Source organism: Sminthopsis crassicaudata, chromosome 6 (genome assembly GCF_048593235.1).
Source record: "Sminthopsis crassicaudata isolate SCR6 chromosome 6, ASM4859323v1, whole genome shotgun sequence".
In the NCBI taxonomy this organism is placed as follows: domain Eukaryota; kingdom Metazoa; phylum Chordata; class Mammalia; order Dasyuromorphia; family Dasyuridae; genus Sminthopsis; species Sminthopsis crassicaudata.
The window spans coordinates 190956008-190969956 of record NC_133622.1 but is presented as its reverse complement, the minus strand read 5'-3'; the positions used below and the strand labels follow the sequence as shown (position 1 = coordinate 190969956).

General features: G+C 37.8%; 2 pseudogenes; both read right to left on the bottom strand.

The window, feature by feature from the left end:
• Positions 1–1809: 1809 nt before the first annotated feature.
• LOC141547323 (solute carrier family 2, facilitated glucose transporter member 1 pseudogene) lies at positions 1810–2432 on the bottom strand (annotated as a pseudogene).
• A 20-nt stretch (positions 2433–2452) lies between these two features.
• Positions 2453–13524, bottom strand: LOC141547322 (solute carrier family 2, facilitated glucose transporter member 1 pseudogene; annotated as a pseudogene).
• Between the last annotated feature and the right edge of the window lie 425 nt (positions 13525–13949).

Genomic DNA, 13949 nt, shown 5'->3' with positions numbered 1-13949 from the left:
CAACAGTTTCCCTATCTCCAACAAAATTTGTATCAAAAGCTTCATACTGCTTGTGCCAGTTGCAAAAATGGCTAGTTATGGTTCTGATTGCACATTTGCTCCCTTCTCAGCACATCATTCCTTAAAAGAAAATGACAGAATAAAAATAGTTCATAGAGTGTTCAAACCTAAGTTATTGTGATAGCCTCTGAAAAATTCCTTGATGAAGTCTACTTTTCCATTCCTTTTATCTATCAGCTTAGTAACTTTTTAAAGTGTAATACATTAGTCTGGCATGACCTGTCCTTGAAGAGCCCATGCTAGCTTTTAGTGATCATTTCCCTTTCTACATGCTCAGAAACTATTCCTTTAATAATAAATTATACATTTATTAAGAAAAACTAAGGCCCACAATGTCAAGGACATTGATTTTTGTATGTGAACACATAATATGTGTCTCAAGTCAGTCCCAGTCTCTTGTTATGATGTAACAAATGCAAACATTCATTTATTTGAAAGTAAAAAGGTTTTAGAATTTTTCAAGGAACAAAAATCAAGCTTACTAGCTCTTAGTCTGAAAATTTTGCTTTTATTCCTTTTTTGAAAAATGGAGTAAGTCTGCTCCCTGACCCCAGGTATATAGATATATACAAATTAAACATTTACTGATAATAAATCAGAAAGTAATTTATTTTAAAACAATTCTTTGATATACTTATAATTTTACCATTTATTAAAGATGAAAAAAATTGCATTCTAATGAGATGGATGTTTTATTTTTAAAAAAATAATTAAATCTCTTTTTTTTTTGTAGAAATCAGGTTTCAGCTTTAGATGCTGGAAGATGAATGTTCAGGGTATTTACATGTGGTCCTGTCCATCAGATGTGGTATAATTTATATTATTAACATCAACAATATATATATATCTATATATATATCTATATATCTATATATCTATATATATCTTTCTGATCTATACACAGTGGACCAATCACATCCATGTCTCTGCAACTGTTAGTACCTTCAGGTAGCTAGTTCTCTCCTTGTCTCCTAGTCACCACTCCTTGCAAGGCCCTGTTTAGCAACTAGCTCCTGGGCTTGGGGCTGCTGGTGGTGAGATGGTGGCCACAGAGTCTATAGCCCTCCTCCCAACCCTTTCCTGCTCCCCAGGGGGTACCCAGCCATCTCCTGGACAGAGATTCTTCTGGGATGGAGATGAGGAGTGAGGAGAAGGTAATTTAGCCCAGTCAGGAGACAAGAAGCCCTGGTGAGAAGGCTGCAGCAGAAAAGTGGGAAACTCATACTAAATTAGTGTATCTATCCTTGATTGTATTTCTGCCCTAGAGATTAGTGTAGGATAAGAAAGGGATAGATCTGGGAAGGGCTCTTCTACTCCCCCCTGCCACAGATACTGTTTCTCATGTCTTATAGTGGCTCAAGTGGGGTGGAGAACTCAAGCTATTTCATGTTTTAAAAAATTAAAACATTTTTGAGGGAAAATTAAGGTTTTGCATATTTTATTTTATTTAAAAAATTTTTATTAAAAAGTTTTTTTTTAAAGTTTGATAAAGATTTAGTTCTGCCTTTTTTTCTTCCTATGCACAATCTGAAGGAGAGAGCCCAGCTTGTCCTTGACCAGTGCTTCTCTGGATCTTTCTGCCTGGTGATCCAGGAAAGGGGAGCAGAGGAAGGAGAGCCTGTTCTTGTCCAGAATATTGAGTCTGGGAAGGGCCAGAGAGGGATGGGAAGAAGAGAGAAGAGCCTCGGGGCCCCAGGATATTCCACAGGCACATCTGTGACCAAGAGAGAGGTGGCAGCCCCCCTCTCCTCATACTTGGGAGTTGGTTCCCAGGCTGTGGAACTCGTCATGTGTCTTGTCACTCTGGCTAGCTCCTTCTTCCTGGAACCCAGAGGCAATTTCTTCAAAGATCCTGCCCCTTGTCTCAAGGACTTTGAAGTAGATAAAGATGAAGAAGAGGATGAGCAGCACAGTGAAGATGATGAAGACATAGGGGCCGCTTACATACAGATTCTCACAATAATGCTGCAAGATCAGTTAGACAGACCAGCCATGCCAAGGACAGCCCTGGTGCTTAGTGACAATGAACCATGGAATGGGGCCAAGACTGATCTCAAAGAAAGCCAAAAAGCCAAAGATAGCCACAATGCTTATGTAGCGCATCCAGAGAATTGGTCTAGCAGGGCCAGGGGGATTGTCATGAGCACAGTACAGCTTGCCATGCCCACTAGGCCAATGAGGTGCAAATTCTGCTCTCCAGTCTGTTCCACTACAAACGGTGATGCAACAGTGAATGCGGTATTGATCTCCCCAGAACCAATGGTTGAGTAGACTGGCTGTTCCATCCCAGACTTCTCAAAGATGCTGGTAAACTAATTGAAGAAGGTGAGGATAAAAGAATTGAAGGCGAGGAGGACTGGCTGCTGGTACATGGGTGAGCAGAACAAGGTCACTACTCACTTCGGTAGTTCCTCAAAGTTTCTTTAGACCCTCTTGGCTTTGGTTTTTTTTTTTTTTTTTTTTTTTTTTTTTTTTTTTTTTTTTTTTTACTGCAGTTGATGAGGAGGAAGCGGGAGCTCTCAGGATAGAAGGGCAGCATGGCACATTGACTCGGGGATGGGATAAAGATGAAACCCAAGAGAAGGGGCCATAGTTCTTCATTCCCCATGATGGAGTCCAGGTCAAACACCTGAGTCATGAGAATGTCACTAACTGCCTAGTTGGTGAAGGTGGGGGCTGTGGGTGATACCTTCCTCACATACACAGGGACAAAGCCAGTGGTACAAGCCAAGGATAAAGTGCCTCAAGATCAGCATCTCAAAGGACGTGGCCATTTTGGAGAAACCCATAAGCACAATGGCAAGAAAGACTGAACTGTTCATCATTAGTGTGGAATTCCACCTCACAAAATGATTGACAAAGAGACCTATGGAGAAGGAGCCAATCATACCACCAGTGGAGAAGATGGCCACAGAGTGGTCTGGTGGATGATATGGGTTCATTATATCGATTTGCTCAGGTATTATTGCAAAATTCCTTTAAGATCTTCTGTGGGGCATTGATGACTAGTGTAGCCAAGTTGTAGAAAACCCAGTATTGTACAACCTACAGCACGAGGGAGACCATAACTTGGTTTCTATTAGACTCCATGTTTCTTGCTGGCAGCTGCCGCTGCCATATGTTGCCACGGTTCTCTACACTCTGGCTCCTGCTCTGACTCAGATTTCCAGGATTCTAGAGTAGGAAGCTGAGATACACTGTGCTTCCCTGCTTCTCCCTGTACTTAAAAAAATACCTTTTTCCTTTTCTTTCCCTTCCTCTCTGCCTTTTTCTTTTCTCTATCCTTTTCCTCAACTATCTTTTCTCCTTTCCTCTAATTCCCTCCTCCTCTTCTTCTGGGCCTTGCCACTTAATCTGAGCTCCACTAGTACCACCACTTTCATGCTCTTCAAATACTCTTGTTAGAGTATTTGATGCTTTTTATTGTTGTCAAATTTTTCACAACTCTTACATTCAATTTCACAACCCCATATGGGGTTGCAATCCACAATAGAAGAAGCTTTTGTTTAGTTAATAAGATATGTTGTGGAGATTCCCAGCTCAAAGTCTAGCTGGGGTTGTGGCTATGTTAAAGTACTTGACATCTCATTTGAGATTTGGTGTTTTGAGTTTCCCTGTCCTGTGGTGTTGGTACCACAAGTATCATTATATCCATTTTTGTTTTTCAGTCATTTTTCAGCCATACGTGACTCTTGGGAACCCCATTTGGGGTTTACTTGGCAAAGATACTGGAATGACTTGCCATTTCCTTCTCCAGCTCATTTTACAGATGAGGAAACTGAGCAAATAGGGTTAAGTGACTTGCTCAGAGTCACACAACTAATAAATATCTGCAGCCAGATTTGAACTCAGGAACACGAGTCTTCCTAGCTCCAGAAGTAGGTTCTGTGCACTGCACTCTGGTACCTTCTAACTTCCTCACATCCATTTTACAAATGAGGAAATTGAAGTTCATAGGCTCAGAGAAGTTAAAGGAGTTGTTCCAAATCACACAGTCTGATCCTAAGTCTTCCTAACTACAAGTCTAGCAGGTTTTCCCCTGGATCTGTGATTCCATTGCTATAGAGAATCTTCCTCCCTCTAATCCACCTCCTCTATGATTTAGAAATGATTTTATTTCTTGGTTTCCTAATTTCAAGTACCCATTCCATTTTTTTGGTAATATGCCAATATACATAAGATCAGAGAGTTGATCCTCTAGATCTCTTGCATTCTCTTCTAGTCAGGAGACAAATTGCATTTTGTGCACATGTTGACTCTGCTAGAAACCCAAACAGAGGTGATGGGAATGTTTCTCTTACTCTCTGTGCTTGTTGAAATCCTCAGCTTTCTGTCATTCTTGCTTCTAACTTGATTTACTAATTTGTGAAGAAAATGGGAGGGGTTCACATCATTAGATATAATATCCAAAATTATATTCCTATGAACCTGTAAGTGAAGCTGACTTCCTACCTCTTTCTGGGGCCTTCCTGTGTTTTCTCCTTCCCTTGTGCTATTTAAGTGATCATAGAAGCACAGGTCTAGAGCTGGAAAGGCCGTCTAATTCAACCTCCCCACTTTACAGAGGAGAAAACAGACCAAGCAGGTCAAGTGATTTCCCTAAGATCATACAGCAGCAATTTGATTTGCAATGAGTGGTTTCCTGCAAGATTAGTCCTGATATGAATGAAGGGTGACTGCTTTCAAGGGAAAGGTCTATGGGAATCCAATCTCTGACTACTTTGGGTTTAAGGAAAGTCTAAACCCTTCACTTGTCCAGGGAGAGAGAAAAACCAATGTGAGGATCAGAACCAGGACCAGGGAGTGCCATGTTGAGAGGCAGTCCATCTTGCCTGCCATCCAAAAAATCCCATCAGTATGGTCCCATCATAGTTCATTTAGAACCAGAAGAGTTGGGTTTGGATCCTGACTCTACTACATACTAATTGACCTACAGTAAACCCTTACCTCTGGGATCAAATTCTGTCAAAGGAGAGGCTTCCATGGGTCTCTTCCATTTCCTAAATCTTATACTCCCTTGACTGTCAGACTTTCACAGTTTGTTCCTTTTGAGGGTTTGATCACCTTGGAGTCATACATCTCCCTATAAATTGGAACCTTATTTCTGTTCCAAAGGGCATGTGTGGGCCCATATATCTCAGGTCCTTTTTGAAGGATGTGCAATAGGCTGAAGGGATATTTACAAGGCGCCCTAGTGTCAGCATTAATTCCGAGAGAAATCTCTTTGATTTTGTAGTTACAGAAGAGAACAATAAGTTAGGACAGGATATTGGGGGAAAAACACTATAATTGATAGACAGATGGAAAGGAGTCAATTTGGATCCATCAATTACTGGCTGTAGGAGAATTTTAAGTACTTAAGTGGTTATTATTTATTGCTTCTGTAGCAGTGCAATGGCGGGGTATTGATGTCAAGGTCCCTAGGAGCTAGCCGGCAAATATCAGATGCACTCAAATTGTGTGCCTGCACACAAAAATATATACAACGTGCACACAAATGTATGTACATGTATGTACATTCACATATAACATGCATACTCACAATGATTAGCTCAATAATCATATATTAAGCAGCTAATCAATCAATCAAACATTTTTTATGAAGGACCAGTTTCTGGAGCTTTACTCTTTAAGACTGCCTTCCATCGACTCTTTATGTATTTTGCATGTATCTGTTTTTTACATGTTGTTTCCCCCTTTAGAATGTAAAATTCTTGAAGACAGGAATTGTTTCTAAATACTTCTTAGTTATCCAATTGTGTTAGGTATTGAGGATATAAAAAGAAAACAACAAAAATGAACTTATGCTCTAAGGGGCAAATATTTAAGTAAATAAGTAAGTAAAGGATCAAATATTCAAAACTTGAAGGTCCCTTGGAGACTATCCAATCCAAACTTTTCGCTTTTCAAATGAGGAAACTGAAAGCCTAAGAGACTTGCCCAAAGTCATGTAAGAAGTAAGTAAGCAGAACTAGAATCCAAATTTACCATACTACCTTTCATATTCACAGGTAAGAAATTCAGGATATATATATATATATATAAAATGGTATATGCACATTTATGTGCACAATACATATGTACACACATAAATATATAAAATAAATATACACTGATTAGAAAGAAATACTAACAATTGGAGGTATCCAGAAAGACCTCTTGAAGGAGGTGGTCCTTGAACCAAGTCTTGAGGGGAACAAAGGTTTAAAGAGCTGGATCTGAGCAAAGAGAACATCCGGACACGAGCAAGGAGAATATCCAGCCATGAGACGCTTAGCACAGCCTGTGCTAAGTAAGGCACAGAGACAGAGGATGGAATATTGCATACAGAGAGTGGCAAGTTGGGCATTTTTAATGGAGGCTAAAGTGTGAGGAGGAGTAATGTGAAATGTGTCTGCAAAGAAAGGCTTGCACTGTGCTAGGAGCTAGAGATCCAAAACCCAAACATGTGTACACAGAGCACATATACCACAGCCATATCCATATGCACCTGAAGAATATGCACTGAATCTTGCCTCTGCATAGATACATATGAGACTCAGTCAGTCACACTGGACTCTCCCAGTGTTTGGAAAATGTCAGTGCTTATGGCTTCTTTGGGGACTAGGCTGGACCCCAGGAATTTGAGACCAAATGAATGACAGATTGTCAGGTGCTGGGGATGCCAATGTTTGTACAGACCATATTTTTGGAGGCTGATGGATTTTTCAACCTTATTTTGATGTATTCTTATGAAATATGTTTTACCTTAAATACTCAATTTTCTTGTGTGCTAGGATAGGCAGTTAAGTCGTACAATGGGTAGAACACCAAGCCTGGAGTCAGGAAGATGAATTAGAATGTAGCTTCAGACACTGTGTGATCCTGGACGAGTTATTTTATCCCTTTCAGCCTCGGTTTCCTCAACTACAAAAATAGAGACAATAATAGTACTTACCTAGCAGGATTGTTGGGAGGATCAAATAGGAATATTTGTAAAGTACTTAGCACCGTTCCTGACACATTACTGTTGTTGTTCTGGCATTTCAATCATGTCTGACTCTTTGTGACCCCATTAGGGTTTTTCTTAGCAAAAATATTGGAGTTTTGCCATTTCTTTCTTCAGCTCATTTTACAGATGAGGAAACTGAAGCAAACAGAGTTAAATGACTTGCCCCAAATCACACAACTAGTAAATATCTAAGGCTGGATTTGAATTTAGGAGGAGAATCTTCCCCTCCCCCCATCTAAACTCTGCATGGTTGGGTTGTAGGCTGTGAGCTGTACCAGTTATGTAATCCAAGAACCTGCTCATCTAAGAGTTACTTTGTGTAGGTAGAGTTCAATTCAATTCAAAGCAGTTCAAATCATTCATCTAATGTTTATGAAATTCCTACTGTGTGCAGAATCCTGTTGTATTGAATGGAAAATTGACTGGCTAGCTTTTCCCCTTTTCTGAGGCAAACTCTTCGATCATCATTTGGAACCTCAGTTTAATTCATTTCAATAATAAATATTCATCAAGTACCTGCCATATATTGGGTATTGTTTCAGAAAATATGAAGACAAAAGACAAAATTGTCTTTGTCCTCTGGGAGCTCACATCTTTGTAATGTTCAGCATTCCTTGTATGGGACTGGAGAAAATATGCTGGTGAATTCACTTTAGGAACTGTGTGAATTTGGAAGAAATTCAGTTGGGATTTTACACTTCGTACTGGCCTTCTTGGTCCTGGACCAACTCAGCTGTTGGTTCTAACTTTCCTGCTGGAAGAGGTTGTTTTCATAGATGGGGCTCATAGTAGAACTCAGGCATAATGGGAGTCAGAGATTGCCTACTTGGAGTGACGTTGCCCATCCCTTTTCCATTGGATGGTTGCTTCTTTGACTTGAATCCAGATTCAGTTCTTTTCCATTTTAACATGTATAGCTAGGATTTGAATCATGTTCCCAATTCTATTATATTTTATAAACATTTTTTTTCAAATTTCTATTATCTACCAGAGCCTATAGAAGATGTAAATATAAAGCAGGGTGTCTGCCTTCAGGAAGCTCTAGTAAAAGAGATAATAGAAAAACCACACAATTATGGAGCTTTGTTTGTGATAGCACAAAATGGAGCTTTTAAGAGCCAGCCTTAGGGATAATAAGCAATTTGGATAACAGGGTTCTGACCTGCTTCAATCAGGGGAGCAGTAGGAAGCAACAAAGAGCAGACTGTTTGCACATCAAGAGACAGAGTTTGGCATGACATCTCTGCCTCTTACTAGTTGTGCTAAGGCAAATCACATCCCATTTCTGAGTCTCAGTTTCCTCCAGTAAAATGGGAATAATTAAATCTATAAGGGACTTCAGCCTCTCTAACTAGTCATTCTTAACTTTTTTTTTTTTGGATCATGGATTATCTTGACAGCCTGGTAAAGCCTATGAATTCCTCAGCATCATATATTTTAAAGGTAACACTAGCTTTTTATCTTTCAAAATACATGCAAAGATAGTTTTCAACATTTACCCTTATAAAACTTTATGTTCCAAATTTTTTTTTCTTCCCTTCCTGCTTCCCACCTATTCTAGATAGCAAGTAATTCAATGTGGTTTAAACATGTGAAATTCTTCTAAACATATTTATACCTTTATCACAGCATCATATTTTGTATCTTTAAAAAATAATAGTGTTTGGAGGCAGCTAGGTGGCTCAGTGGATAGAAGGACCTGAGTTCAAATTTGCCCTTCGACATTTAACATTTCCTAGCCCTGTGACCCTGGGCAAGTCATTTAACACCAATAGACTCTGCAAAAATTAATAATAGCTTTTTTATTTTTCCAAATATATGCAAAGATTGTTTTCAACATTTATTCTTGTAAAACTTTTCTCCTTTCTTCTCCCCCTCCCCGTCCCCTATGCACCAAGCAATCCAATATAGGTTAAATATTCTTTTAAACACATTTCCATATTCATCAACAGTATCATGTTTTTAACTGCATAAAACAAAATACAAAGTATTAAAAAGAATACCAATTATACTGAAATATCAGTATATCAAATTGTATTTTAAAAAATCAAGTTCATTGACTCCAAGTTAAAGAATCCCTGCTCTTGTTTAACCCTTTCATCTTAAACATGGGAAAATTGAAACTTGTAGATAGGAAGGGACATGTCTTTTTTGTGCAATTTTTAAAATTAATTTTATAATTATAACTTTTTTTGACAGTACATATGCATAGGTAAATTTTTTTTACAACAGTATCCCTTGTACTCCCTTCTGTTCCGAATTTTTCCCCTCCTTCCCTCCACCCCCTCCCCTAGATGGCAGGCATTCCCATACATATTAAATATCTTATAGTATATCCTAGGTACAATATATATGTGCAGAAGCGAATTTTGTTGTTGTTGCAAAAGAAGAATTGTATTTGGAAGGTAAAAATAATCTGGGAAGAAAAACAAAAAAAATGCTCACAGTTTACACTCATTTCCCAGTGTTCCTTTTCTGGGTGTAGCTGATTCTGTTCATCATTGATCAATTGGAATTGGATTAGTTCTTCTCTTTGTTGAAGATATCCACTTCCACCAGAATACATCCTCATACAGTATTGTTGTTGAAGTGTATAATGATCTCCTAGTTCTGTTCATTTCACTCAGCATCAGTTGATGTAAATCTCTCCAAGCCTCTCTGTATTCCTCCTGTTGGTCATTTCTTATAGAACAATAATATTCCATAACATTCATATACCATAATTTACCCAACCATTCTCCAATTGATGGACATCCATTCATTTTCCAGTTTCTAGCCACTACAAAAAGGGCTGCCACAAACATTTTGGCACATACAGGACCCTTTCCCTTCTTTAGTATTTCCTTGGGATATAAGCCCAGTAGTAGTACTGCTGGGTCAAAGGGTATGCACAGTTTGATAACTTTTTTGGGCACAATTCCAGATTGCTCTCCAGAATGGTTGGATTCTTTCACAACTCCACCAATAATGCATCAGTGTCCCAGTTTTCCCACAGCCCCTCCAACATTCATCATTATTTGTTCCTGTCATCTTAGCCGATCTGACAGATGTGTAGTGGTATCTCAGAGTTGTCTTAATTTCCATTTCTCTGATCAATAGTGATTTGGAACACTGTTTCATATGAATGGAAATAGTTTTAATTTCATCATCTGAAAATTGTCTGTTCATATCCTTTGACCATTTATCAATTGGAGAATGGCTTGATTTCTTATAAATTAAAGTCAATTCTCTGTATATTTTGGAGATGAGGCCTTTATCAGAACCTTTAACTGTAAAAATGTTTCCCAATTTGTTACTTCCCTTCTAATCTTGTTTGCATTAGTTTTGTTTGTGCAGAAACTTTTTAATTTGGCATAATCAAAATTTTCTATTTTGTGATCAATAATGGTCTCTAGTTCTCCCTTGGACACAAACTCCTTCCTCCTCCACAAGTCTGAGAGGTAAACCATCCCATGTTCCTCCAATTTATTTATGATTTCGTCCTTTATGCCTAAATTTTGGACCCATTTTGATCTTATCTTAGTATGTGGTGTTAAATGTGGGTCCATGCCTAGTTTCTGCCATACTAATTTCCAGTTTTCCCAGCAGTTTTTGTCAAATAATGAATTCTTATCCCAAAATTTGGGATCTTTGGGTTTATCAAACACTAGATTGCTATTTTTATTCACTATCTTGCCCTGTGAACCTAACCTATGCCACTGATCAACTAGTCTATTTCTTAGCCAATACCAAATAGTTTTAGTGACTGTTGCTTTATAATATAGTTCTAGAGCAGGTACAGCTAGACCACCTTCATTTAATTTTTTTTTCATTATTTCCCTTGAAATTCTCGACCTTTTGTTGTTCCATATGAATTCTGTTGTTATTTTTTCTAGGTCATTAAAATAGTTTCTTGGGAGTCTGATTGGTATAGTACTAAATAAATAGATTAGTTTAGGGAGTATTGTCATCTTCATTATATTCGCTTGGCTTATCCAAGAGCACTCAATGTCTTTCCAATTATTTAAATCTGACTTTATTTTTGCGGCAAGTGTTTCATAATTTTGCTCATATAATTCCTAACTTTCCTTTGGTAGATATATTCCCAAATATTTTATACTATCGACCAGTTATTTTGAATGGAATTTCTCTTTGTGTCTCTTGCTGTTGGATTGTGTTGGTAATGTATAAAAATGCTGAGGATTTCTGTGGATTTATTTTGTATCCTGCAACTTTGCTAAAGTTCTGAATTATTTCTAATAGCTTTTTAGCAGAGTCTTTGGGATTCTCTAAGTATACCATCATACCATCTGCAAAGAGTGATAGTTTGATTTCCTCATTTCTTACTCTAATTCCTTGAATCTCTTTTTCGGCTCTTATTGCTGAGGCTAGTGTTTCTAGTACTATATTGAATAGTAATGGTGATAGTGGGCAACCTTGTTTCACTTCTGATCTTACTGGGAAAGGTTCCAGTTTGTTGCCATTACATATGATGTTTACTGACGGTTTTAAATATACGCTACTTATTATTTTAAGGAATAGTCTATTTATTCCTATACTCTCAAGCGTTTTTAGTAGGAATAGATGTTGGATTTTATCAAATGCTTTTTCTGCATCTATTGAGATGATCATATGGTTTTTATTAATTTGATTATTAATATGGTCAATTATACTAATAGTTTTCCTAATATTAAACCAGCTCTGCATTCCTGGTATGAATCCTATTAGTGTATTATCTTGGGGATAATTTTTCTGAAGTCTTTTTGCTAATATCTCATTTAGGATTTTAGCATCAATATTCCTTAAGGATATTGGTCTATAGTTTTCTTTCTCAGTTTTCAATCTACCTGGTTTAGGTATCAGTACCATGTCTGTGTCATAAAAGGACTTTGGTAGGACTCCTTCAATCCCTATTTTTTCAAATAGTTTATATAGCATTGGAGTTAGTTGTTCTTTAAGTGTTTGGTAGAATTCACATGTAAATCCATCTGGTCCTGGGGATTTTTTCTTAGGGAGTTGGTTAATAGCTTGTTCTATTTCTTTTTCTGAAATGGGACTATTTAGACTACTTACTTCATGAAGGGACATGTCAAAAATAGGAAGGAACATGTCAAACATCCCACAGTCATTTGAAGACAGAGCTGAGCCTAAGATGCAGGTTTCTGATTCCTAGAATTAGAGCTCTTTCCATCATACAAATGCCATCTTCTGATTAGGCTAGAGGTCCACAGATGTGTAGAGTTTAGAGCTAAAAGGAAGCATAGAGGATATCCATTCTACCTCCTTTCTTTCTCTTTTATATTTGAGAAAATAGAAGCCAGGAAATGGTTAAATTATTTGACCAAGATTACACAGATAGAGATAGCAAGGTTGGGACTAGAGCCCAGAAAATCATTCTGTTTAACTGAGGCATAAAGGATGTGATGGTGAGAAGTATGAAATAAAGTTAGAAATTCAGAATGGCAACAGATTGTAAAAACATTTTTAATGTTTCAGAATAGATTTTTATTGGCATTTTTCTTTTTTTGAGGTAATTAGGATTAAGTGACTTGTCCAGGGTCACCCAGCAGTATCTGAGGTTGAATTTAAATTCAGGTCTTTTTGACTACAGGCATAGTGCTCAGCTTTCATCTAAAAAAATCCCATTCACATTCCCCCTACCTCCTCCCTTTCTTTCCTTTCCCTCCCAGAGAGTTCATTTTTTTAAATAAAGGAAAAACAGCACATTTAAAAAGTCTTATGTTATATTCAGTGTTCTGTAATTATGGACCCCTTCCGTCGTGGGAAGGAGGAGGAATATTGTTATTTTTTCTTTGAGGTCAAACTTAGACACTGTAATTTCACAGGTGTTTGCTATTTCTCTGAAGATTATTATAGTCTTAAGATATTTTTCATGGTTCTATTTACTTCACTTTGTAACAGTTCATATACATCTTTCCATGTTTTTTTGTTATTCCTCCTTTCTTATAGTATGGTAATGTTCCATTACATTCATGTGTTGCAATTTGTTTAGCCAATCTCCACTCAATGGGAATATATTTTGTTTCCAGTTCTTTGCAGCTGCAAAAAATTCTGCTATAGATATTTTGGCATATTTGGAGATTTTTTTTTGCCAATGGCCTTCTTATGACTAGAAGTAGAACCTCAAGATCAAAGGGTTTGGCGTTTTGGTTACTTTCTTGGTCTAATTCTGAGCTCATTTCAAGAATGATATGGAGCACTTTGCATGGCAGGTAATATGGTAGCATAGAAAGCCCACTGGAGTTAGAAATAGAGTACCAGGATCAGAAACTTCACTTGACACCTTTACTAGGTGTGCTTTTACTAAAGTCATTTTTTCACTAGACAGTTTTAACTAGCCTATTTGCCATGTCTCCATCTTCACCTGTCACTTTCCCTTCCCATACCTGCCACAAATGGCCATCTTCAAACATGCCTGGAGTTCTAAAGGCTCCATCCAGCTCAGTACAGTGATTCTGGGATGGTGCCGCCATGACTTTATCCTATCTGATGTCTTGGATTCTGGCCCCACAAGCCTCCTTTCATTCTCCTTTAAGCTCTGGGTCTCTGAAGTCTTTCCTCTCACCAACCAGAGGATAAATTGTCACAAGCATCATTTTAATACCTAGACTGCTATTCTCATCGACTACAAACCCTTGAGAACAAGAGTTTAATAAAATGGGTTAGTTTGCTTTCTCGTAAATAACATTCTTCAGCCATGCTAGTTCAAAAAGAGAGGAGCCATAAAGAGCGACTTTATTACTGTTGCAATATATAAAATAGGGCAGAGAGAGACTTGGCCACAGCTTTATCGGGGCAGTGAATTCACTTCTTTCATTGAAGTGTCTGTCACATTAGGAAAAAAATACAGACCCCTCTGAACCCCAACGCTGGTGACAGTTATTACTCAGAGGAATTT